This window comes from Arachis ipaensis, chromosome B9, assembly GCF_059453495.1.
Source record: "Arachis ipaensis isolate K30076 ecotype BB chromosome B9, ASM5945349v1, whole genome shotgun sequence".
Lineage (NCBI taxonomy): Eukaryota > Viridiplantae > Streptophyta > Magnoliopsida > Fabales > Fabaceae > Arachis > Arachis ipaensis.
In genome coordinates this window covers 111,934,065-111,961,495 of record NC_142444.1, presented here as the reverse complement: position 1 = coordinate 111,961,495, position 27,431 = coordinate 111,934,065, and positions in this window count along the sequence as shown.

The following is a 27,431-nucleotide window of genomic DNA, read 5'->3' as shown; positions in this document are numbered from 1 at the left end:
GGGAGGCAAACCAGCCATGGGGCAACAATCCTCTAAGCATTTTGCCCTATTTCTATTTTTATTTTTATTTGTTTATATAGAGTTCATTGACAACAAGGTAAATAATCATTTACAGAAGACCTCGGCACACAAAACAGAGTAAAAGAGCTCAATGGCAAGAAAACGCCAGTAATGGTAGCAATCTGGGCGTTCAACGCCAGAAATGGCCACCTACTGGGCGTTGAACGCCAGTAATGGCAGCAACTGGGCGCTGAACGCCCAGGAGATCAGCATTTGGGCGCTGAACGCCCAAAACAAGCAGTGTTTGGGTGTTCAAACGCCAGGAAGACAGGGAGGAGCTAAATCCATTTGTCCCACACGTATTTCCATTTTAATTTCAAATTTTATGCTTCAATGCATGATTTTTACATGAACATGTCAAGAACCCTGATTTCTAAAATCCTTAATTTCAAAAAATCCATCTTTCCAAATTCAATCCAACTCTTTTCAAAATCTTTTCTAAAAACAAATCTATCTTTTTCACTCAAAAATCTTTTCAACTAATCCATATCTTTTTCAAATATCCATATTATCTTTTTCAAAATTCAGAGTTATCTTTTTTCAAAAATCTATCATATCTTTTCAAAATTAAACTCTATCTTCTATCTTATCTTTTTCAAATATTTTTATCTTATCTCCTCCAATTTTTCGAAAACCCACCCCCCACCCCTTTAAAATTGGGTTCGGCCTCCCCCCTCCTCCATCAACAAGTGCACCTCGATCTCCTTCTATCCCTCTCCTTTCTTTTCTTTTGCTTGAGGACAAGCAAACCTCTAAGTTTGGTGTGTTTTTCCGAGATCACTAAGATCATGGCTCCCAAAGGAAAACAATCCACTCCAAGAGGCAAGAAAGAGAGCGTTCCAAAACCACTTTGGAATCAAGGGAAGTTCTTATCTAAAGAACATTCAGACCATTATCTTAAAGTAATGGGTCTGAGATCAGTGATCCCGGAAGTTAGATTCGATCTGAAAGAAGACGAATATCCGGAGATCCAGGAGCAAATTCGAATCAGGAACTGGGAAGTCCTAGCTAATCCTGAAACGAAAGTAGGAAGGAACATGGTCCAGGAGTTCTATGCTAATATGTGGCAGACTGACAAGTAAAGACTATCTGGAACTGCCTGCTATGAATTTCGGACCATGATCAGGGGAAAGATTGTTCATACCACCCCTGACAAGATCAGAGAGATATTAAAGCTACCTCAGCTAAAGGATGATCCAGACTCCTTCAACAGGAGGATGATGAGAGCAGACATTGGCCTGGATAAGATTCTAGAGGACATATGTATCCCTGGAGCCAGGTGGACCACCAACACAAAGGGCGTCCTAAATCAACTCAAGAGAGAGGATCTCAAACCAGTTGCCAGAGGATGGCTGGACTTCATTGGGCGTTCTCTGTTGCCCACTAGCAACCGTTCTGAAGTCACAGTTAAAAGAGCAGTGATGATTCATTGCATCATGACGGGGAAGGAAGTGGAGGTTCATCAGCTGATTTCCACTGAACTCTACAAGATAGCTAATAAAAATTCAAAAGAGGCCAGGTTGGCTTATCCAAGCGTGATTTCTCTGCTCTGCAAGGACGCTGGAGTCAAGATGGGAATAACTGAATATATCCTAATTGAAAAGTCAATCACCAAAGCATCAATGGAGAGACAACAAGCACAGGAGGATCATATCAAGAAGAGAGCACATGAATTCCTCCCAGAGATTCCTAAAGCAGAATATTGGAAATATCTTGAGACGTCTGTCACCAAGATACAGGAAGCTATGGAGCAAATAATAAAACAACAGAAGGAACACAATCAAATGCTGACCTATATGTTTAAAGAACAAGAGGAGCAGGGGCGTGACTTAAGGGAACTGAAGCGCCAAAAGTCTTCTCTTGTAGTACCAAGCATCCCAAGGATCAGAGGAACCCCCGTGCCCCCAGAATAAAGGTTGTTAATTTCCAATTTCTGCCTTAACTCTGTGACAGTGTCCTTATAAAAGTTTACCTTAGAAGTCATATAATAGTAATTAGTATCTATTTGATTTTATCTCCAATTAAGCTATAGTTTATTTTTCTCATCATCATTAAACATGAATAAAATAGTAGATCTTTCGAATAAGAAGCAATAAAATTTCAAGTTTAATAAAAGAAATTCTAATTAGTTAAATGTGGTGGCAATGCTTTCTATCTTCTGAATGAATGCTTGAACAGTGCATATATCTTTTGAATTTGTTGTTTAAGACTGTTAAATATGTTGGCTCTTGAAAGATTGATGAACATGAGACATGTTATTGATAATCTGAAAAATCATAAAAATGATTCTTGAAGCAAGAAAAAGCAGCAAAGAACAAAGCTTGCAGAAAAAAAAAAAAAAGCAAGCAGAAAAAGCCAAAAGCTCTTAAAACCAAAAGGCAAGGGCAAATAAAAAGGATCCCAAGGCTTTGAGCATCAGTGGATAGGAGGACCTAAAGGACTAAAATCCTGGTCTAAGCGGCTAAACCAAGCTGTCCCTAACCATGTGCTTGTGGCGTGCAGGTGTCAAGTGAAAACTTGAGAATGAGCGGTTAAAGTCAAGGTCCAAAGCAAAAAGAAGAGTGTGCTTAAGAACTCTGGACACCTCTAATTGGGGACTTTAGCAAAGCTGAGTCACAATCTGAAAAGGTTCACCCAGTTATGTGTCTGTGGCATTTATGTATCCGGTAGTAATACTGGAAAACAAAGTGCTTAGGGCCACGGCCAAGACTCATAAAGAAGCTGTGTTCAAGAATCATCACACTGAACTAAGAGAATCAATAACACTATCTGAATTCTGAGTTCCTATAAGATGCCAATCACTCTGAGCTTCAATGGATAAAGTGAGATGCCAAAACTGTTCAGAAGCAAAAAGCTACTAGTCCCGCTCATCTAATTAGGATCTGAGCTTCAATCAAAAACTCTGAGATATTATTGCTTCTCAACCTATTAGTCTTCTATTTTATTTGTCTAGTTGCTTGAGGACAAGCAACAGTTTAAGTTTGGTGTTGTGATGAGCGGATATTTTATACGCTTTTTAGGGTTAATTTCATATAGTTTTGAGTATGTTTTAGTTAGTTTCTAGTTTATTTCCAGTAGTTTTTAGGAAATTTTCATATTTCTGGACTTTACTATGAGTTGTGTGTTTTTCTGTAATTTCAGGTATTTTTCTGGCTGAAATTGAAGGAGCTGAGCAAAAATCTGATTTAGGCTGAAAAAGGACTGCTGATGCTGTTGGATTCTGACCTCCCTGCACTCAAAGTGGATTTTCTGGAGCTACAGAACTCGAAATGGCATGCTTCCAATTGCGTTGGAAAGTAGACATCCAGGGCTTTCCAGAAATATAATAGTCCATACTTTGCACAAGGATAGACGACGTAAACTGGCGTTCAACGCCAGCTCTCTGCCCAATTCTAGCGTCCAGCGCCAGAAAAGGATCAAAAGCTGGAGTTGAACGCCCAAACTGGCATAAAAACTGGCGTTCAACTCCACAAATGGCCTCTGCACGTGAATTGCTTAAGTCTCAGCCCAGCACACACCAAGTGGGCCCCAGAAGTAGATCTCTGCATCATCCATCATAGTCTACTCATATTTTGTAACCCTAGGCTACTAGTTTAGTATAAAAACTACTTTTAGAGAATTATTTTGTATCTCATGACATTTCAGATCTAAACTTTGTATTCTCTGACGACATGAGTCTCTAAACCCCATTGTTGGGGGTGAGGAGCTCTGCTGTGTCTCGATGAATTAATGCAAGTATTTCTGTTTTTCTATTCAAACACGCTTGTTCCTATCTAAGATGTTCATTCGCGCTTAACTGTGATGAAGGTGATGATCAGTGACATTCATCACCTTCCTCAAACCAAGAACGTGTGCCTGACAACCACCTCCATTCTACATCCGACTGAATGAGTATCTCTGAGATCTCTTAATCAGAATCTCCGTGGTATAAGCTAGAACTGATGGCGGCATTCATGAGAATCCGGAAAGTCTAAACCTTGTCTGTGGTATTCCGAGTAGGATTCAAGGATTGAATGACTGTGACGAGCTTCAAACTCCTGAAGGCTGGGCGTTAGTGACAGATGCAAAAGGATAGTAAGTCCTATTCCAACCGGATCGAGAACCAACCGGTGATTAGCCATGCTGTGACAGAGCGCGTGAGCGTAGTTTTCACTGGAAGGATGGAAGGTAGCCATTGACAACGGTGATCCACCAACACACAGCTTGCCATAGGAGGACGTGCGTGCGTGAATCAGAAGACAGAGGAAAGCAGAGATTCAGAAGACAAAGCATCTCCAAAACTCCAACATATTCTCCATTATTGCACAACAAGTAACCTTTAATTTATGCTCTCTTGGTTATTCACAATTCAACTGATAAACATAATTGACTTCCTGACTAAGATTTACAAGATAGCCATAGATTGCTTCAAACCAACAATCTCCGTGGGATTCGACCCTTACTCACGTGAGGTATTACTTGGACGACCCAGTGCACTTGCTGGTTAGTGGTACGCGTTGTGAAAAGTGTGATTCACAATTCGTGCACCACTAATTAATTCAATGATGAACGGAAGATTGATGGTTTAGAATTCACAATAAATTCTCGTTGCAAGTATAGATTCTAAACCAAGCAATAATCCTTTCATACAAAAACTTGTTTGTCACTAAAGCAAACCCAATAAAATTAATAACCCAAGTATTTAAACCTCGGGTCGTCTCTCAAGGAATTGCAGGGAGGTATGATTTACTATTGGTTATGGAAAAAGGTATATTTTTTGGTTTTTGAAATAAGAAACAAGTAAATTAAATGACAAGAAAAAATAAATTACTAATTATAAAGAATCTCTTGGCAAGGTATGAGAACTGGAAATCCTATCCTAGTTATCCTTATTAGGTGTGATGAGAATTGGATTCTGCCCCCACTTAGTTAACCCTTACTAAATAAAGGAAAGTCAAGTGGACTAATTAACTTGATTCCTCAAGTCCTAGTCAACTCCTATGGAAAGAGTAGCTTTAGAGGGATCCAAATCAATCAGCAATTCCAATTTCAATCCACAGCTAAGTTTGATAACTCAAGTGTTACCAATTAATCAACCAAAGCCAAAAGGGAAGAAAATCTACTCGAATGAAAATAATTTGGATAAATCGAAAACATCAATAACATAAATAGAATAAAACGATCTTATATCTGAAATACCTCAATTTATATTAATTAAGAAAATCCTAACATGAATGGTTCATAAGCCAAATTGAAAAGATAAATAACAATTAAAGTAATAGAATAAATAAGAGTAGAAAATAAATTAAAGGAACATTGAACCTGAAAAGAAGTTGAAATCCTAATCCTAAAACTTGAGAGAGAGGAGAAAGTCTCTCTCTCTAAAAACTACATCTAAATCCTAAAATTGTGTATTATGAATGTTTCGTGAATGAATGGATGCATTCACCTACTTTATAGCCTCTAATCTGTATTTTCTAGGCTGAAAACTAGGCCAGAAACAGTCTAGAAATCGCTGATTGCGAATTTTGTCATGCTGATTTTTGTCACTGCGATGCATCCGCGTGGAGCACACGTTCGCGTTGCCTAGCTGTATGGCCACTATAGCAAATTATATATCATTTCGTAGCCTCGGATGTTAGCTTTCCAACGCAACTAGAATCGCATCATTTGGATCTCTGTAGCTCAAGTTATGACCGTTTGAGTGCGAGGAGGTCAGGCTGGATAACTTTGCAGTTTCTTCAACTTCTTGTATTCCTTCCATTTTTGCGTGCTTCCTTTCCATTCTCTAAGCCATTCCTGCCCTGTAATCTCTGAAATCACTTAACACACATATCAAGGTATCGAATGGTAATAAGAGAGGATTAAACATAGGAAATTTAAAGGCAAAGAAGCATGTTTTCAATCATAGCATAAAATCAGGAAGGAAAACGTAAAACATGCGAATTGTATGAATAAGTGTGAGAATAATGGATAAAATCCACTAGATTAAGCATAGGATAAACCATAAAATAGTGGTTTATCAACCTCCCCACACTTAAACATTAGCATGTCCTCATGCTAAGCTCAAGAGAAGCTATAAGAGTGAAGAGGAATGGTGGAATGTATGAAATGCACCCTATCTATATGAATGCAACTAAATGCAAAATATTTCTACCTACTTAGTTAAAATTAAACAAGTTCTCCAAGACAAACATAAATCAGATTCTACTAATTTAAATTACACAATAAAGACAAGTAAACTTGTAAGAAGATAGCTCATGAAAGTAGGGAACATAGAATTAAGCATTGAACCCTCACTGGAAGTGTATATGCACTCTAATCGCTCAAGTGTCTAGGGTTAATTCACTCTACTCTTCTCTAGTCATGCTTTCTAAACTTTGTTCTTCATCTAACCAATCAACAAAAATTTAGTATACTAATGCAAACATCATGAGGTCTTTTCAAGGTTGTAATGGGGCTAAGGTAAGGGTGAGGATATATGTATGGTCAAGTGAGCTATAATATGAATCTTTGACTAGCTTAAGTTCTCACCTAACATACACACTCTATGTAATTCTAAATTCATGCCTAGCTACCCAAAATTCCCATTTTTTTCATCTCATACTCATGCATCAACCTTTCTTTTAATTTTTATCACATATGCATTGATCTTTTCCTTAACATAAGTTAGCATTTGGGTAATTTTGTCCCCTTATTTATTTACTTATTTATTGAATATTTTTTTTATTTTTTTTATATTTTTGAAACATAAATACAATATATCAATGCACATGGTATTTTAATTATTTTGGTTTCACATGAGCATGCTCCCGAATTTCAAATGATTTATAGAGTTAATACCTTCCTATCAACCCAAGTTCCCACAGTTTCTCCACACTTAGTTGATACACAATCTCTATATTAAGCTAACCAAATATTCAATTTGGAATTTTTAATTTGTTTTTCTGCTTAAGGCTAGTGATGTGGTTATAGAATAGAAGGGGATTAAAAGGCTCAAGGTGGCTAACAAGGGTGACATAAAAGGGTAGGCTTATTTGGGATAAGTGAGTAAAAACAAATGATGGCCTCAATCATATGCAAGCATGTAAATACACTAAATAGTAGACATATAGAATGGAACAAAGTAAAGATTGCAATCAAAGGGAAGAAAACACATAAGGATAAAAAATTATGGTTAAATAATGTAACCATATAAATAAGCTCAAAATCTCACAGGTTGTATGTTCTTAGCTATAAACTATGTTCCAATTTACAATCTTCAAACAAGTTTTAACACAAAAATTTTAATTTAAATTAGTGAAATTTTATAAAATAAGGTCTTGAAAAGAAACTCATTACTTTAACCAAGCAGTGGTAAAATATGGACAAAATCAAGAAAAATATGCGAATGCAACAGCTCATTTAACAAAGAAAATTTAAACATTGGTGTTGAGAAGGAAATAACTAACCTATGGAGATCGGTATCGACCTCCCCACACTTAAAGATTGCACTGTCCTCGGTGCATGCTAAGATGTACAAGTGGACGGGTGGCTAATAAACCCCATATTTAGGGTTTATCTTGTATTGATTTTAGGGGGATTTTATCATCTTTTCCCACATTTATCCAATGAAATAGCATGGCTCATGATTGTCTCCTAATTTGTGCTTAAGTGTGAAAACATGCTTTTTAGGCCCTTAATTGTTTAATCTTGATTTACCATTGATCCCATTAGATGCCTTGATATATTTGTTAAGTGATTTCAGATTTAGGAGGCAAAGATTGGATCAAGGGAATGAAGGAAAAGCATGTAAAAATGGAGAACTCATGAAGAAATGAAGGAATCGCAAAAGCTGTCAAGCTGACCTCTTCGCACTTAATCGACCATAACTTGAGCTACAGAGATCCAAATGATGCGGTTCTAGTTGTGTTGGAAAGCTAACATCCGGGGATTCGAAATGATATAAGATTTGCCATAGTTGCATCATGTTTAGGGGGCGTGCATGTGGCATGTACACGTACGCGCCGATTTGCACGTGATTCATTAAAAGCAAATTAGTGGCAAGCGAATTATAAAGCTTTGTGGGCCCAATCCAACTCATTTCTGATGTTATTTAACCCAAGGATTGAAGAGGGATGAGACATCTAGTCATTAGTTTAGTTTTATTTTAGTTTTATTATGCTTTAGTTAGTTTTAGAGAGAGAAGCTCTCACTTCTCTCTAGAATTAGGATTAGGTTTTAGATCTAGATCTACTTCTTCTTCTTCTCTCTTAATTTTCCTCTTTCATCTTCAATTGCTCTCTTGTAGATTGTAGAATTCTTCTTCTCTTGTAATTCCTTTGTATTGTTAGTTGTACTTTATGAACTTTCTTTTGTAGATCTATATTTCTTCTTCAATGCAATTGGTAAGTTCTTTGTTGTTTCATAATTGTCTTCCTTTTCTATTGTTGATCTCTTGCTATTCTAGTTAGATCTCTCTTTAATTCTTGCAATTCATGTTGTTTACTTTTATTTTCTTCTATGTGTTTGTTAAAATGCTTCTTTTAGTTATGAGTTTATTTTTCTATTGTTTTGCCTTTCTATTGTTAATCTCTTACTTTTGTAGTTGTAGATTCCTTTAATTCTTGCAATTTACTATGCTTTTCTTTTGTGCCTTCCAAGTTTTTGATGAAATGCTTGGTTGGATTTTAGAGTAGATTTTAGCGCTCTTGGCTTGGGAAGGTAACTTAGGAACTCTTGAGTTGCTAATGTCCAAGTGATTGACGATTGGGAGCCATTAACGCTAGATCTCACTAATTGATTTGGTGTAGAACTAGGACTTATGGACTTGGATTGATATAGCTCACTTGACTTTCCTCTACTATTAGTTAGGGGTTAACTTAGTGGGATTGATCCTTGCCAATTCTCATGTTGTGGTTAGTGATAAGGATAGAGATCCTTGACCACCAACCTTTACCAAGACCTTTTTTAGCTATTAGTTTACTTCCTTGTCATTTATCTTTCTTGTCTCTTATCAAAAACCCCAAAACATACCTCATAACCAATAACAAGAACACTTCATTGCAATTCCTAGGGAGAACAACCCGAGGTTCAATACTTCGATTTATAGATTTTAGGGGTTTGTACTTGTGACAAACAAATTTTTGTATGAAAGGACTATTGTTGGTTTAGAAACTATATTGCAACGAGAATTCATTTGTGAATTTCTAAACCGTCAAAAGTCTGTTCATTAAAATGGTGCCGTTACCGGGAAATTGCAATGGTGTTGTGTTATTGGTTATTGTATATATGTGAATATTGTGAATATGTTTGCCTTTTGCTTCTTTGTTAGTTCTTGCTAGTTTTAGGATTTGGTTTCCTTTGTTTCTTATTTGATATTATTTTTATTTTCTCTTGCTATCATGAATTCTCACTTTGGCTATGAGTTTGGTTCTCACTATATTGTAGGAAATGAAGACTATAATGAGAATGTGTTTCAAGGATGGGACAATCAAAGGTGAGAGGAGTCATATACATATGATCAATCCTCTTGGCAACAACCTCCACTAATGCACTATGAAGAAGAGCCATTCTATGATGCATACCAATTTAATGGCTATGGTGAATCTCCTTGTGACTTTCAAGAACCACCACCATATGCCTATGAGTCATATCCTCAAGATGAACTGACGTTAGGATTTTTGCCAGTAAAGAGTGTCATAAAAACAGTCGCGTTGTAGATATAGTCTCTAAACCGACAAAAATCCCTTCGTACAAATGTTTTGGTTGTCACAAGTAACAAACCCCTTTGAAATTGATAACCGAGTATTCAAACCTCGGGTCGTCTTCTCAAGGAATTGCAGGGAAGTATGTTCTTATTATTGGTTATGAAGATTGTAAATTGGGGGTTTTGGAAGTTTGGGCAATGCGCACAGGTATATTTTCGAGCAATAAAAATAAATAAATAACTGTAAAATAAACTCTTGGCAAGGTATTAGAACTGGAGGTCCTATCCTTATCAATTGTGATGAAATTTGGATTTTAATCTCACTTTGTTAACCTCTAACTATGAAGGTAGATCAAGTGGATTAATTAGCTTAATCCTCAGGTCCTAGTCAATTCCGATGGAAAGACTAGAGTTATTGGAGCAACTCCCAATTTCAATCACTGCTTTATTGACAGCTCAAGCGTTACCAATTACTTAACCAAAGCCAAAAGGAAGAAAATATCTAAATTAAATAGCATCAATATAAATAAAGCAAAGCAAAATTAAATCTGAAAATTCCTCAAATTATATTAATAAAAGCAATCCAATCTAACATGAAAGATTTATGAATCAAATGGGCAACATAAGTAATTAACAAATAAAAGTATTAGAGTATCTAAAAGTAGAAGAGAAATAATAACTGAAGAACATTGAACCTGGGATTTAGAGGCACTCCTAAAACTAAGAGAAATCCTAAATCCTAATCCTAAGAGAGAGGAGAGAACCTCTCTCTCTAAAAACTATATCTACTCCTAAAATTGTGAATTGTGAAAGCCTCCTCCTGAATGGATGCAATCCCCCACTTTATAGCCTCTAATATGTGTTTTCTGGGCCGCAAACTGGGTCAAAAACAGTCCAGAATTTGCTGGTTTCGAATTTTGCCACGCTGGTTTTTCGTCACTGCGACGCGGCCGCATGGGTCACGCGGTCGCGTCACCTAGCGTCAAGGGAACTATAGCATATTATATATCAAATCGAAGCCCCAGACGTTAGCTTTCCAACGCAACTAGAACCGCGTCGTTTGGACCTCTGTAGCTAAAGTTATAGCCGTTTGAGTGCAGAGAGGTCAGGCTGGACAGCTTAGCAATTTCTCCAACTTCTTGCATTCCTTCCACTTTTGCATGCTTTCTTCCCATCCTCCAAGCCATTCCTGCCTTATAATATCTGAAAACACTTAACACACATATCAAGGCATCTAATGGTAATAAGAGAGGATTAATAATAAGCAAATATAAGATCAAAGAAGCATGTTTTCAATCAAAGCACATAATTAGGAAGGCAAATGTAAAACCATGCAAATAGTATGAATAAGTGGGTAAAGAGTAGATAAAAACCACTCAATTGAGCACAAGATAAACCATAAAATAGTGGTTTATCATGAACCTCAACCACACTCATAAGCCTATTTTCACCAAACACCTCCATATGACCTTGATCCATATGCACCATACCAACCACCTTTTGAACCATATGAGCCATACGTGGAACCACCATTCCAAGATTACTACTCCCAAGAACCACCTCAATATACACCATCGTACCCTTACCAAGAAGAACCACCTTCCTATCATGAACCCTTTCTCCAAGACAATGAACCCTCTTATCCACCCCAATCCTCAATGGATGAAACCCTTAGCCTTATACTTCAAGGGCAAGGAGAAATGCAAAGGGAGACAATAGAATTTGTGGCTACCTTGACCAAGGTAGTAAGTGTTTTAGTCTCCCAATATTTGAGCACTCAAACCACTCCCATGGTCACATGTGGAGAATCAATTGAAAAGTATAAGGAGAGATTGGAAACTCCGATGGAAATGAGGGATGTTATTTTGTATTAGAGCAATTGGAGGAGCCTATGATCATTGAAGAAGAGGAAGAAGTGGTTGAAGACTTAGGAGATGCGGAACCTCCTTGGGAACCTAGAGTTGAAGAGAACCTCTCCAAGAAGAGTGAATTTGATGTTGAGAAGGAATGTGCACAACCTCCAAGGCATATCCCATATGAAGACTTGGAAGGAGTGGAGCAAGAATTGAGTTCCCTTGGTGATGAAGATCATGCATCCAACCTTCTTGGTGGTGAATCCTTTGAATTTGACGAACCTTCTCCCAATGAGATAGAAAGCAATGTGGAGGTAGATTTTTCTCTTCCTCCCATTTATAATTTGAGTGATGGAGAAGAGTTAGATGAAATTGATAAACAAAGGATTGAGAAGGAAGAAGTTTGTAAAGAGGTGTTGATAATCAAGGAAAAACATAAGGGAGTAGAGCTTACAAGCATATTGGAGATACCTCTCCCCAAGCCACCACCATCCATTCTTTCATTCAAGTGGGTAAATTCCTTATACTTAAGCTTTATTATTCCCCTTGAATATGGTTTGCTAGAGACGGATGGTTAACTTAGATATATTTTTGGATTTAAGAGCAAAAGGGAGATGGCTAGTGGTTGGAAATATCATTCTAGGTTCATGATGGCTACACGTTCAAAGCTTAGTTGCAACTGTTAGTGTAGAACTAGATTGCTTGGGTCTAGGATGTTGTTTGGTTGCTTAAAGGAGAATTCCAAAATTATGCCACCCAAATGGAATAATGATAATCAACTCAAAGATGAGTGTAGAAACAAGATATGGGATCCCGGCATACATGAGGATCAACTTTGGGATCCCATAGTCTATGAAGAACTCCATCAAAGCTTGGGAGAATTGAACTTGAAGAGTGGAGCCCATTGGAAATGCAAGCATTGGTGGATGTTCAAGGATGGCTTCAAGCACAAGCCACCTTGATGGAGCTCCCCATAAGTCCAACTTAAGGACAATAAACAAAAGTGATAGGTGGGAGACACCCACCATGGTAAACTCTTTTCATTTTTCTCTTTTGTACATATTAATAAAATTAGTTTAATTTCATGTTTAGTTTAGTTAGTTGAGTATATTTGGTAGTATAATATGTTAAATAAGGTTTTAGGGTGTTTTGATAGTTGTTTGGAGGTTTGGAATGCTTGGATTGGTGCAAAAATATAATAAAAAAAAACAGAGCACCATCCACGCATACGTGCACTGCGCACGTACGTGTGCATCAAGCATTTTCGCCTATCTGCACGCACGCGCCATGTACGCATATGCGTGGATTGAGAAATTCCACCCCCAAGCCAAAAACCCGAGAGTTGTGCGAACATTGCGCGCGCATTGCGCCGTTCGCACAAACCAACTCGCGCATACGCGCATATGACGCGTACGCGTCACTCTCGAAATAAGCCATCGACGTGGACGCGACATGTACGCGTACACGTCGCGTCCATTGTACCACCATCCGCGCGCGCGCCATACACGTGTACGCGCCGATGTCCTTCCTTCAACACATCTCTTTTCTTCTCCTCTTTCCATTTCTTTCCTTCTCCTTTCTTCTTCCCTTCTCCTACCCTTCATCCAACACTCCCAAACACCATTGATAACCATTTATTTTAGTTAGTCAGTTAGTTAGTTAGTTAGTTAATTAGTTAGTTAGTTAGTTGATTAGTTAGTTTTAGTTGGTTTTCATTTCATTTTCTCTTTTTCATTGTAAGTGTTGGATTGTTATCCTTGTTTACCATTAATTGCTGCTGAGTATTAAAAAGGGATGTTATCTTAACATCATTATGTTTATAAACTTTGTTGGATTCTATTGTTGAGGTTATATTTTTCTACTTAGTTTTGAGTTTTTCATGCTTACCTTTTAAGAATACCAAGTGATGAAAATTGCCTTCGAGCTTGTAACTCTTCTTGAATTGCATGATTTGGCCACCATGTGATTTGAATCTTATTCTTTGATTTGGCAATCTCTTGATATTGGATGTTGAGCATTTATCTTAATGCATTGTGCTTCATGATCATATGCATCCATATGTTTATAGCTTGAATGCTCTCATGCTTCTTTAATGCTTGTTTTACCTTACAAGTTTACTTAAAGCATCTCAAGCACACTAGGATAAGTGAAATACATGCTTCTTTTGTGACATCGCTTTTTATGCTAGTGTGTGTTCTAACCCCCGCAATTTAGAATTCACATACTTATTTATCATTAATGTCACACTAATTCACTCACTCATCTCTAGTGATTAGTACCTCATTCCCAACAATGTATGCTACCTTGCTTTTGTTTTCTCATCTTATGGTGTTATATTTTTGTTTTTCATGAATGACGCACCACAAGAAAAAATGGAAGCGGAAGAAAGAACACGCAGCAACCGATTGATCTACCAGCTGAAGGTGGCAACTCGGAAAGTCGTCGTAACCCCTTGCTCATCTTTGAGTGCACCGAGGACGGTGCAAACTTTTAAGTGTGGGGAGGTCGTCCGACCGATCGGCGATTTTGGGTGACAAGTTTCTAATTCCAACACTTTTGCATTTTATTTTAGGTTTTTAGGATTTTTTTTACTTGCATTTTCTTATTTTTGCATATATATACACAATAAGCTTAGTCAAAATAATAAAATTTTTCGAGAAATTATCCATAGAGCACCAATTGATTTGAGTGAAAACTTCTCATAGGACTTGCTTGAATTATATATATATATATATATATATATATATATATATATATATATATATATATATATATATATATATATATATATATATATTGTGGAACATGGTTTTTGAGCTAAGAACACAAGCAAGTGAGATTTGAGCCTAATGGTGTGGTTACATCATATAACCACTTATTTTCCTTCTTGTGTGCATTATTCTCTTTCTATGATTGCAATCTTTGATTTGTTCGATTCTTTATATCCATTATTTTGTGTATTCATGCATTTATATGATTGAGGCCAACATTTCATGTAGCTCACTTACCCAAATAGCCTTACCTTTTATCTTCCATTGTTAGCCAATTTGAGCCTACGATTAACCCACTTTGTTCTTAATTTAGCACATTACAAGCCTTAAAGTGAAAAATAATAAATGTCCTTTATTTGGATCTTTGATTAGCTTAGGCTAGTGTGTGTGAGTATCATTAAAGTGTGGAAAAACTTGGGACATTGGGTGAATAAAAAGGTATTTTTATTGAAATTATTGGGAATTGGGTACATGCTCATGTATTAATCAAATGTAAAATCTTATGCATTAATGTTCTTGTATATAGAAAGAAGAAAATGAGAAAAACAAAAGAAAAAAAAGAAAAAAAAGTATATAGAAAAAAAAAAGAAAGAAAAAATAAAAAGGGGACAAAATGCCCCAAAGTGAAGCTCAATAAAATCAATGCATAAGTGTTGTGAAATGAAAAAGAAAATGCATGAGTATGTAAAAAGTGAAAAATGGGTAGTTAGGTTAGTTTTGAAGTACATAGGATGTCATGGGTTAGGTGGGAAGTCTAAGCTTATCAAAGATTCAAATTTCAAGCTCACTTAACCAAATATGTATCCTACCTTGACCCTAGCCCCATTACAACCTAAGAGAAAGACCTCATGATAATTGTATGCGTGCATGAAATAAATGTTTATTGTTAGAAGAAAAACAAATCTTAGAAAGCATGATTAGGGGAGAGTTAAGTGAATCAACCCTAAACACTTGAGCGAATAGAGTGCAAACACATCCGGTGAGGGTTTGATGCTCAATTACATGTTTTCACCTATGATCATCATTCTTCATGCAAGTTTGTAAAAATATTTAATAGCTCAATTCAATTGTGGTTTGGCATGGTTGCTAATACCTTTAGCCCTTGTGCATATATGCTTCTTGGACATTGATTTATTTTGACCAAGCAATTACATTCACGTAGATAGTTGCATATAGTTTAGATTGCATTTAGTTAGATTTCATTGAATAAATGTTGATACCCATTTGCTTTCTCTTGGTTTAAGCATGAGGACATGCTTGGTTTAAGTGTGGGGAGGTTGATAAACCCCATATTTAGGGTTTATCTTGCATTGATTTTAGGAGAATTTTATCATCTTTTCCCACATTTATCCAATGAAATAGCATGGGTTCATGATTGTCTCCTAATTTGTGCTTAAGTGTGAAAACATGCTTTTTAGGCCCTTAATTGTTTAATCTTGATTTACCTTTGATCCCATTAGATGCCTTGATATGTTTGTTAAGTGATTTCAGATTTAGGAGGCAAAGATTGGATCAAGGGAATGAAGGAAAAGCATGTAAAAATGGAGAACTCATGAAGAAATGAAGGAATCGCAAAAGCTGTCAAGCCGACCTCTTCGCACTTAATCGACCATAACCTGAGCTACAGAGATCCAAATGATGCGGTTCTAGTTGCATTGGAAAGCTAACATCTGGAAATTCGAAATGATATAAGATTTGCCAGAGTTGCATCATGTTTAGAGGGCACGCACGCGGCATGTATGCGTACGCACCGATTTGCACGTGATTCATTAAAAGCAAATTAGTGGCCAGCGAATTCTAAAGCCTTGTGGGCCCAATCCAACTCATTTCTGATGTTATTTAACCCAAGGATTGGAGAGGGATGAGACATCTAGTCATTAGTTTAGTTTTATTTTAGTTTTATTATGCTTTAGTTAGTTTTAGAGAGAGAAGCTCTCACTTCTCTCTAGAATTAGGATTAGGTTTTAGATCTAGATCTACTTCTTCTTCTTCTCTCTTAATTTTCCTCTTTCATCTTCAATTGTTCTCTTGTTGATTGTAGAATTCTTCTTCTCTTGTAATTCCTTTGTATTGTTAGTTGTAGTTTATGAACTTTCTTTTGTAGATCTATATTTCTTCTTCAATGCAATTGGTAAGTTCTTTGTTGTTTCATAATTGTCTTCCTTTTCTATTGTTGATCTCTTGCTATTCTAGTTAGATCTCTCTTTAATTCTTTCAATTCATGTTGTTTACTTTTATTGCCTTCTATGTGTTTGTTAAAATGCTTCTTTTAGTTATGAGTTTACTTTTCTATTGTTTTGCCTTTCTATTGTTAAAGCTAAGGGTTAGAGCAAGGAAAAGGAGGGTACAAGTGATAAACAATGCACGGTAAAGAAGGATGTCTTTAACACATGGTCGCGAATCCATGTGAAAAGTTCATCAATGGAAATATAGCAAGTGCATGTTATGACAATTAGATGCAAGATGTTTATTGGCATGCTGGCAAAGGCATGAGTAGCATAGATCAAGCATTAATTACCCAATTTGATTATCAACTCTTTCAAACTAACAACCTGTTTGTATTGACAATTATATTTAATTAATAAAATATAAAAGGAGTTTTGTGAAAAAACAGGCATTAAAGTAGTAGAATAATTTAAAATAATATAGAATGCCATACAGGCTTTTTCACAAACACATAGCATGCATGGTAAATATGGTATTAAAAGTAGTAAATTTGAACATGCAAGCAACCCTTTAAGAAGTAATATAGTTGTCAAACAATTCTACAATAGCTCACAAGAAAGATATAAAAATAAATAATCACCTAATTAAATTTCTAACACCAATTAAAGGAATAAAAAAGAAAGAAAAAGAAAAAAAATATAGATAATGAAAGTAAAAGAAGAGGTAAACATAAAAAAAATTAATGAAAAAGTAAAAAGGGAAGAAGAAAAGAAAATAACCTTGATGATAATGTGAAAAATAGAAAGTAAAAAGTAAGAAAGAATAGAGAAGGAAGAAGAAAGAAATAATAAGGGAAAAGAAAAATTAGGATTTGGGGAAGAAAAGATAAGATATCTTGGCTGATTTGGATAAGCTGTGTGCCGCATGTGACGCGGACGCGTGAGTCACGCGGTTGCGTGGTGTGCAATGTTTTCAAGTAACGCGGACGCGTGAGTCACGCGATCGTGTGACTTGATTTGTGCTAGTGGTGCGAGTGCAGCCTCGCGTTCGCGCAACTCTCTATCTCAAACTCTTATTGCCAAATTTTTAGGTGACGCGTTCGCGTGGGTGACGCGATCGCGTGAATGGCCATGTTTGCAAAAAACGACGCGGCCGCGTGGGGCACGCGGTCGCATGATAGGGCTTGTGCTTCTAGCATCATTCCCGCCCAACTCCATCATAACTTTCTGCCATACACCCATTTACGTCTATTTTTTGCAGGGCCACGCGGTCGCGTGGGTGACGCGGACGCGTGGGGAGGCTATTTTGCAAATGACGCGAGCGCGTCATCCACGTGGTCGCATGGGCATATTTGTGCCTAAAGCACGCCTCCAGCCACGCTTTCGCGTGACTCTCTGCTTCTTTTCTCCCTTTTTCGAAGGCACCGGTGACGCGGACGCGTCAGCGATGAAAGCGCGTCGTGTGCTTGTTTTTTTTTCTGCAGAATGTAGATGCAAATGCAGACTATATGCATGAACACTAAGACAAATAGAATAAAATAAAACTAAGAATAAAACAAAATAAAATAAAACTAAGACTGAAAAAGAACGATCATACCATGGTGGGTTGTCTCCCACCTAGCACTTTTAGTTAGAGTCCTTACGTTGGACATTTGGTGAGCTCCTAGTTATGGAGGCTTGTATTTGAACTCGTCTTGAAACTTCCACCAATGCTTGGACTTCCAACATTCTCTATTAATTCCAGATACATTCCCCAAGCTTTGATGGAGTTCTTCACAAGCTTTGAGCTCCCAAAGTCGATCATCATGTATGCCTGGATCGCAAATTTTGATTCTACACCTGTCTTCAAGTTGATCATCATGATTCTATCCGGGTGGTTAAGCCTTAGAATTCTCATTTAGGCACCCAAACATCCTCCTAGACCCATTCAGTTGAGCTTTACACCAACCTTTGCATTTAAACTTTGAGCTTTCCACCATATTGAACCTTGCATGACAACTCCAACCACTAACCATCTTCCTTTTACTCTTAACGCCACAGAGAGCTCTAAGCTGGCCATCTGTCTCAAGTAAACTATATTCAAGTGGGAAAGTAAAGGTCAAGGATAAGAATTTTACCCACTTGAATGTTGTATTGGATGGTAATGGCTTTGGGGGAGAGGTCTCTACCAACTTTGGCAAGGTGATTTCAAGCTCCATTCCCTTGTGCTCTTCCTTGATAACTTTCACCTCTTTGCAAGCTTCTTCAATTTTAACCTCTTCCTCTTGGTAGCTTTCTTCCAATTCAATATCTTCTTCATTACTTACCAAGGGCATGGGAGGTTGTGCTTCTTCTTCTTTAATCTCCATCTTTTGATCAACCTCTTCAAAGTCTTTAGCCATGATATGCCTTGGAGGTTGTACACCCTCTTCAACATCAAATTCAGACGTCTTGGAAGGAGGTTCTATGACTGGATTTTCCCATGGAGGTTCAGCATCTCCTAAGTCTTCAACCACTTCTTCTTCTTCAATAATTACTGCTTTGTCCAGTTATTTTAGTATAAAATCATACTCATCCTTGATGATTTTCTTTCCATGATAACTCCTTTCAACTATTCCTTCATATTCAAGGGTCTCTCCTATCTCCACATTTTGGGCCTCTTCTTGCTCTAAGACAAAATCAGACTCCTCTTTGATGTCTTCCTTCACTAATTCTTGAACCACTCCTTCGACTTCAAGGGTCTCCACTACCTTCATCTGTAGGGCCTCCTCTAGCTTCTTATGAAGTATGAATTTGCGAAGATGATTCCTTCTTTCTTGTTCCATATCAATAGCATAACTAGGATCATCTTGCTCTTGGATTGATGGATGTGGGTGCTCTTCCATAGAGGGTGGTGATGGGATGGGAAGATTGATGGTGTTTTTGTGGAAAAATGAATTTCCAAACATACAAATACTAACTGGCAAGTATACCGGGTCGCATCAAGTAGTAAAACTCACTTAGAGTGAGGTCGATCCCACAGGAATTGATGGATCAAGCAACTTTAGTGGGTGATTAGTTTAGTCAAGATAACATTTAGTGAATTGTGTGAAATTGTAGCCAACATAATGTAAATGACAAGGAATTTAAAATGCAAAAAGTAAATTGGACAGAAACTTAAAGAACAAGAAAAATAAATTGGCAGAATCTTAAATGACAAGAAATGTAAATTGCATAAAATGTAAAGGGGGCTGGGTGCTAGAAATTAAAGAGAACAATAGATCAAAGCATAGAGCAACGACAGAGAATTAAACTTGCAAAGAAAGTAAATCAGATCATGAACAGAAAGGTAAAATGCCAAACAAGTATAGAAGAATTAAATTGCTTGAAAGTAAATTGAATTGGGTGCTGGGAATTAAAATTTAACAAGAAAGTGTAAAGTGTAATCAATAAGAGAGCTATAATATGAAATGGGATGCAGCAGATTCAAACAAAAATGGAAAATTGCTTGAGAAACCAAACAGAAAGCAAAATGTAACTTAATTGCAATAGCTAAATGGAAGTTGAAGATCTCAGGGGTGGAGGAGACTAGAAAACAAGTCTAGATCTCAAGTCCTTCCTTGATCCAACAAAAGAAAAGTTGTAGAGAATTAAAAGAAAGATTGCAGAAGAAGTAAAGAGAAGTTGCAGATAGAGAATGAAAACAAAATTCCTTCCAATATCAATCCAAGATTTAAAATAGAAATAAAAATTAAAGAAAGAGTTCTCTAATCCTACTACTCCCTAGTAGAGCTAGCCTTCAATGCTCTCTCCTACTACTCTCTATTGGAGCCCCCCAACAAAGATGGAAATGATGCCTTATATAGGCTTTTTGCAAAATAAAATGAAATTGAAATGAAAAACAAATTAAATGAAAATCCTAATTCTAGCTTGTTCTTGTGCCTTTGAGTGATGATGTGGGCTTTGCTTGCTTTGGATTTGAGGAGAAATGGGTTTGGTTGGCCTTGATTCAATTTGGTGAGGAATTGAATTTAAATGAAATTTTGGTTAAATTTTGGCCCATGAGTGTTTGCTCCTAGTAGAGTGCTCTGCTCTTGTGGGGAGCGGAGCATTGAGCTTGTGGTGTGTCTTGTGCACGCACCAAGTCCTCCTGGCCGTGTCAAACTTGTGCAAGGAATGAAGAGAGTAGCGCTCTGCTCTCTTTGGGAGCGTAGCACTCCTTTTGCTTGGGTGAGGTTCCAAGTTCAAGCCTTGGTGAAAGCATTTGGGGAGAGATTTTCCTTGAATTTTCATGAAGAGAGCACGATAATGCTCTCTCCAAGAGCGGAGCATTATACTTTGGAGTGAGGCTCTAGCTTCGAACCTTGGTGGAAGCATTGGCTGATTTTTGGCTTGTTTTTGGTCCTTAAAGATGCCTTCCACTCGTGCCTCAATTTTATGCCAAATATGGATTTGCATACATCGTTGGAAAGCTCTGAATGTCAGCTTTCCAACGCAACTAGAAGCACATCAATTAGACATCTGTAGCTCAAGTTATAGCCCTTTGAAGAAGGCATAGTCATGCTGTGAGCGCCCAGATTTTAACTTAGCGAAAATTTTGCTTCCAAGCTCATTTTGAACTCTTATAGCGCTTTGCTCTTGGCAAGAGCGGAGCTTTGTGTGCTGATTGTCAATCTCCTTTAATTTGGTCATGGGCCACGCTTTTGAAAGCGTGGTCTAAGCGTCCAAAGTGTGCTCCAACTTCTAAGTGTGTCCCAAAGCTCTTTTTTTCTCCTTTTTAACTTATTTTGTGCTTTTTGCTTCTTTTTCTTCTTATTTTCTACAAGATTTATAAAATTTAAAAGATCGAAGAAATATACCAATTAATCACAAAAGCATTCAATATTCAAGCACAAATTATCAATTTCTTGTATGAAAAAGCATAGAAAAATATGACATGTTGACATGTCATCACAACACCAAACTTAAACCTTGCTTGTCCTCAAGCAAGAAAAGAATCATGCAATTAAGATTGACAATCCAAGGTAAGAAGAATAGCAACTCAATGTTCATGGTTAGCTAGTATTCTAAGCATGCTACAATCACAAAAGAAATGTAAATGATTGATGCTTCTATCTAGCTCAATTTATGAAATCTTTTCCTTATAATTTTCCCTTGAAACAAGCTTTTGATTTTCTTATTAGCTTCTCCTTTTGGGTGCTTTGCCCTATGAGTTAATAACAAAGCTACAATTCTAAATGCTTTGTTTTCAAGTATTACCACTTGATACATAAGCAGCACAAGCATTTGAATTAGAGGACTTCATTAAGCTCATTTTTCTTTTCTTTTCTTGACTCTCTAATCATTGATGCTCAGAACCTTGAGCTTTGAGGGAGTACTTTTGCACTTGAGCCTAGCCTTGACTTCTAAGTGTTTTGTTTTCAAGCATTTGGCTTGATACATAAACACCACAAGTACTTAACAAATAAATTGCCATTGGTACTCAGAGCCTTCAGCTTTCTCATTCTTTCCCTTTTTCTTTTCTTGCCCTTTTTTGCTTTTTTTTTCAAGGTTTTCATGATTTCAAAAGATTTCACAAAATGTCATAGATGAAAACTTCAATTAAATAAAATCTAATGCAATTGAGCAACAATCAAACATACTAGCTTTCCAATACTTGTATGCACATGCTAATCTCTTCTTTAATTCCTTGTTTGTTTATGATCATGATGCTTTATCGCTTTTGAACTCACAAAACTCAAGTTGGTAGTCATAATGCCACAGCAACATGTTACAAATCAAGATTCAAGCTATGGTTATTCATACCACACATGTAAACAGAAAAGATGAAGACAATCATGCAATTTAAGTGCTGGAAAAAAATGAGGAAAAAAGGAACTCTACAACCTTGTAGTTCATCTTCATTATTATTGTCCTTTTTCCTCTATTCTTCCTCTTTCCCTTGCCAAACTCAGAATTCTTGCTCATCCTCAAGCAACAATTAGAACAATGGCTATGGGGCTAAGATGGATCATGAATGTCTTACACAATGAAAAGTTAGTGGTACATGTGTTCTAAGCAAGCAAAATTAAAGATAATAATCAAGGCACAATAGACAGAGACATTGTGATTGCAAACTTAAGAAGGTGAGCACAATACATTGCATAAAAGATAAGTGGCACACCAAACTTAGTGTGACACTTTCACTTGGAATCAATGCAAGTATCTAGTAAAGATTGGAAGCAAATTGTGTTGCATAGCAACACCAAACTTAGAATGCAATCCTATGTCAATTTATTTAAATAAAAACTAAGCAAATGAAACTGTTATATGTTAAATACAATCACCAAGCCAAGAATCTGTCATGAATAAAGCTCTCTTGGTAATGTATTAACAAACACAGTAAATAAAAGAAAGTATTTAAAACAAGGAAATGACTAAAAACAAAGAGAAAACTAAAATTGTCTAACTAAAAGAAAGATAACAATGCAAAGAACATTATGATTATGCAAACAAGTGGTGTTGCTGAATGAATTGCATAGAAAAATAAGTGGCACATCAAACTTAGAATCTTAGTGTGACACTTCCATGTAGAATTGATGCAATCATCCAAAGGGATTGAAAACAATTGTTGCAGGGCAACACCAAACTTAGAATGTAACCATATGCCCATTTATTGAATTTAAACAAAGCAAAGAACGAAAACAAAGCAGAGAAGAGAAATTATACCTACAGTTGACATGTTGTTCACTTTCTTCCTCTTCTTCCAGTTTGTTAAGAGGAATGACCTCAAGGGGAGAGATGATTCAGCTACTGTCCCTTGTCTTGGCCTTTCTTCAGCAAGCTTCCTTTTGTAAATGGCTTGATTGCTCTTGCTTGCTGGATTAGGGACAGAATTGGTGCTCTTGCTAGTTGCCTTCACTTCCTTGAATTCAAGACTTGGTTGCTGTGTGATTTTTGGAGTTTTGTCTTCATCAAGAATCCCTTCCAATGGTGGTTCCGTGAGCTCTTCCTCTGTGTACTTCTCCACTTCAATTGAGTGTGACTTCTCTTGAGTATCTTCCTCCATTTCTTCTTCATGATTTTCCACTAATTCCTTTGGGAGGAAATCTTTATGTTTCATTGTCACCTCAAGTAGCGTTTGTGAATGTAAAATCCTTGGCTCATGTCCCTCATCCTTCATTGCAATTTCACTTGACACAGGGACCTTGTGTTCTTGTTTTTCCATTTTCTCCTTCCATGCATTTGACAATTGGCCTAACTGCACTTCCATATTTTTGAGGGAGTTCTCTTGTTCTTTATGGTATTTCTCTTTCTCCTCTGCAAATCTTTTGAGCATGGACTCAAGCTTTGAGAGTCTTTGGCTATTGGAAGTTTGTGTGGGTGGTAAGTTTTGAAAGGGGCTTTCTGTTGAAGCATGATCAAGTGATGATATCTTTGGATGAATATCATATGGAGCATTAGAATTCCCTTCCCAGCCACCATTAGAATTATGACTTGCATCATTTTGTGGTGGAGGAAAATATCCCATATGATTTTCTTTCTCATCTTGTGGTTCTGAAGCATAGCTCCATGAATTGGAGTGCCCAGAATTTGAAGTTCCTTGGTGATATTCCCAGCCACCATTAGAGATTGGTGATGGTGGGTGATATCCCATAAAATTTTGTTTGACCATAAGATGAGTTGAACTCTATTTGTATTTTGTAAACATCAATGAAAATTGAAATTCATGTCACAGAGAAAGAATTTCTTAGTGAGGCATTAGCTCAAACACCTTGCTATCAACTTAAAATAGAGAACAAAAACAAAGAAAATGCTTGATCTATACTTCTCACCCACTTAATCATTGTTGATCTAAATCAATCCCCGGCAACGGCGCCAAAAACTTGATGGTATTTTTGTGGAAAAACGAATTTCCAAACACATAAATACTAACCGGCAAGTATACCGGGTCGCATCAAGTAGTAAAACTCACTTAGAGTAAGATCGATCCCACAGGGATTGATGGATCAAGCAACTTTAGTGGGTGATTAGTTTAGTCAAGCTAACATTGAGTGAATTGTGTGAAATTGTAGCCAACAGAATGTAAATGACAAGGAATTTAAAATGAAAAAAATAAATTGGACAAAAACTTAAAGAATAAGAAAAATAAATTGGCAGAATCTTAAATGACAAGAAATGTAAATTGAATAAAATGTAAAGGGGGCTGGGTGCTGGAAATTAAAGAGAGCAATAGATCAAAGCTTAGAGCAACGACATAGAATTAAACTTGCAAAGAAAGTAAATCAGATCATGAACAGAAAGGTAAAATGCCAAACAAGTATAAAAGAATTAAATTGCTTGAAAGTAAATTGAATTGGGTGCTGGAAATTAAAGTTTAACAAGAAAGTGTAAAGTGTAATCAATAAGAGAGCTAGAATATGAAATGGGATACAGCAGATTCAAACAGAAATGGAAAATTGCTTGAGAAACCAAACAGAAAGCAAAATGTAACTTAATTGCAATAGCTAAATGAAACTTGAAGATCTCAGGGGTGGAGGAGACTAGAAAACAAGTCTAGATCTCAAGTCTTTCCTTGATCCAACAAAAGAAAAGTTGTAGAGAATTAAAAGAAAGATTGCAGAAGAAGTAAAGAGAAGTTGCAGATAGAAAATGAAAACAAAATTCCTTCCAATCTCAATCCAAGATTTAAAACAGAAATGAAAATTAAAGAGAGAGTTCTTTAATCCTACTACTCCCTAGTGGAGCTAGCCTTCAATGCTCTCTCCTACTACTCTCTATTGGAGCCCCCCCAACAAAGATGGAAATGATGCCTTATATAGGCTTTTTGCAAAATAAAATGAAATTGAAATGAAAAACAAATTAAATGAAATCCTAATTCTAGCTTGTTATTGTTCCTTTGAGTGATGATGTGGGCTTTGCTTGCTTTGGATTTGAGGAGAAATGGGTTTGGTTGGCCTTGATTCAATTTGGTGAGGAATTGAATTTAAATGAAATTTTGGTTGAATTTTGGCCCATGAGTGTTTGCTCCCAGTAGAGTGCTCTGCTCTTGTGGGGAGTGGAGCATTGAGCTTGTGGTGTGTCTTGTGTGCACACCAAGTCCTCCTGGCCATGTCAAACTTGTGCAAGGAATGAAGAGAGTAGCGCTCTGCTCTCTTTGGGAGCGTAGCACTCCTTTTGCTTGAGTGAGGTTCCAGGTTCAAGCCTTGGTGAAAGCAATTGGGGAGAGATTTTCCTTGAATTTTCATGAAGAGGGCACGATAATGCTCTCTCCAAGAGCGGAGCATTATGCTTTGGAGTGAGGCTCTAGCTTCGAACCTTGGTGGAAGCATTGGCTGATTTTTTTGCTTGTTTTTGGTCCTTAAAGATGCCTTCTACTCGTGCCTTAATTTTATTCCAAATATGGATTTCCATACATCGTTGGAAAGCTCTGAATGCAGCTTTCCAATGCAACTGGAAGCACATCAATTGAACATCTGTAGCTCAAGTTATAGCCCTTTGAAGAAGGCATAGTCATGCTGTGAGCGCCCAGATTTTAACTTAGCGAAAATTTTGCTTCCAAGCTCATTTTGAACTCTTATAGCGCTATGCTCTTGGCAAGAGCGGAGGTTTGTGTGCTGATTGTCAATCTCCTTTAATTTGGTCATGGGCCACGCTTTTAAAAGCGTGGCCTAAGCCTCCAAAGTGTGCTCCAACTTCTAAGTGTGTCCCAAAGCTCTTTTTTTCTCCTTTTTAACTTATTTTGTGCTTTTTGCTTCTTTTTCTTCTTATTTCCTACAAGATTTATAAAATTTAAAAGATCAAAGAAATATACCAATTAAGCACAAAAGCATTCAATATTCAAGCACAAATTATCAATTTCTTGTATGAAAAAGCATAGAAAAATATGACATGTTGACATGTCATCAAAGATTATTATGTGGTTGAAAAGAAAGTGCACTAAAGCTTGAGGGTTGAATATTGGAGGTAGAAGGTTGGTCCATGCGGGATATAAGATTTTGGAGTGTACAAGTGAGACTAATGATATTTGGTGCACGAAATTGTGATGTCCAGGCTCGAATAATCCCTGGCAACGTGAGCAACTTGGTACGCGTAATCGTGATTACACTTTAATTATGTAAAATTCATGGCTCTTTCTTTCCCTGGCAATGGCGCCAAGAACATGGTGCCAATACCATGGTTCACAACTTCGATACAACTAACCAGCAAGTGCACTGGGTCGTCCAAGTAATACCTTACGTGAGTAAGGGTCGAATCCCACGGAGATTGTTGGTATGAAGCAAGCTATGGTCACCTTGCAAATCTCAGTCAGGCGGATATAAAGTGATAATGGTGTTTTCGAATATTATATAATAAAATAGGGATAGAGATACTCATGTAATTCATTGGTAGGAATTTCAGATAAGCGAATGGAGATGCTTTTGTTCCTCTGAACCTCTGCTTTCCTGCTATCTTCATCCAATCAGTCTTACTCCTTTCCATGGCTGGCTTTATGCAAGGGCATCACCGTTGTCAGTGGCTACATCCCCTCCTCTCAGTGAATAATATGCTCACGCACCCTGTCACGGCACGGCTATTCATCTGTCGGTTCCCGATCATGCTGGAATAGGATTCACCCTCCTTTTGCGTCTGTCACTAACGCCCAGCACTCGCGAGTTTGAAGCTCGTCACAGTCATTCAATCATTGAATCCTACTCGGAATACCACAGACAAGGTTTAGACTTTCCGGATTCTCTTGAATGACGCCATCATTCTAGCTTACGCCACGAAGATTCTGGTTAGGAGATCTAAGAGATATTCATTCTAGCTTATTTCATGTAGAACGGAAGTGTTTGTCAGGCACGTGTTCATAGGGGAGAATGGTGATGAGCGTCACACATAATCATCACCTTCATCACGTTCTTGGGTGCGAATGGATATCTTAGAAGCAAAATAAGATGAATTGAATAGAAAACAGTAGTACTTTGCATTAATCTTT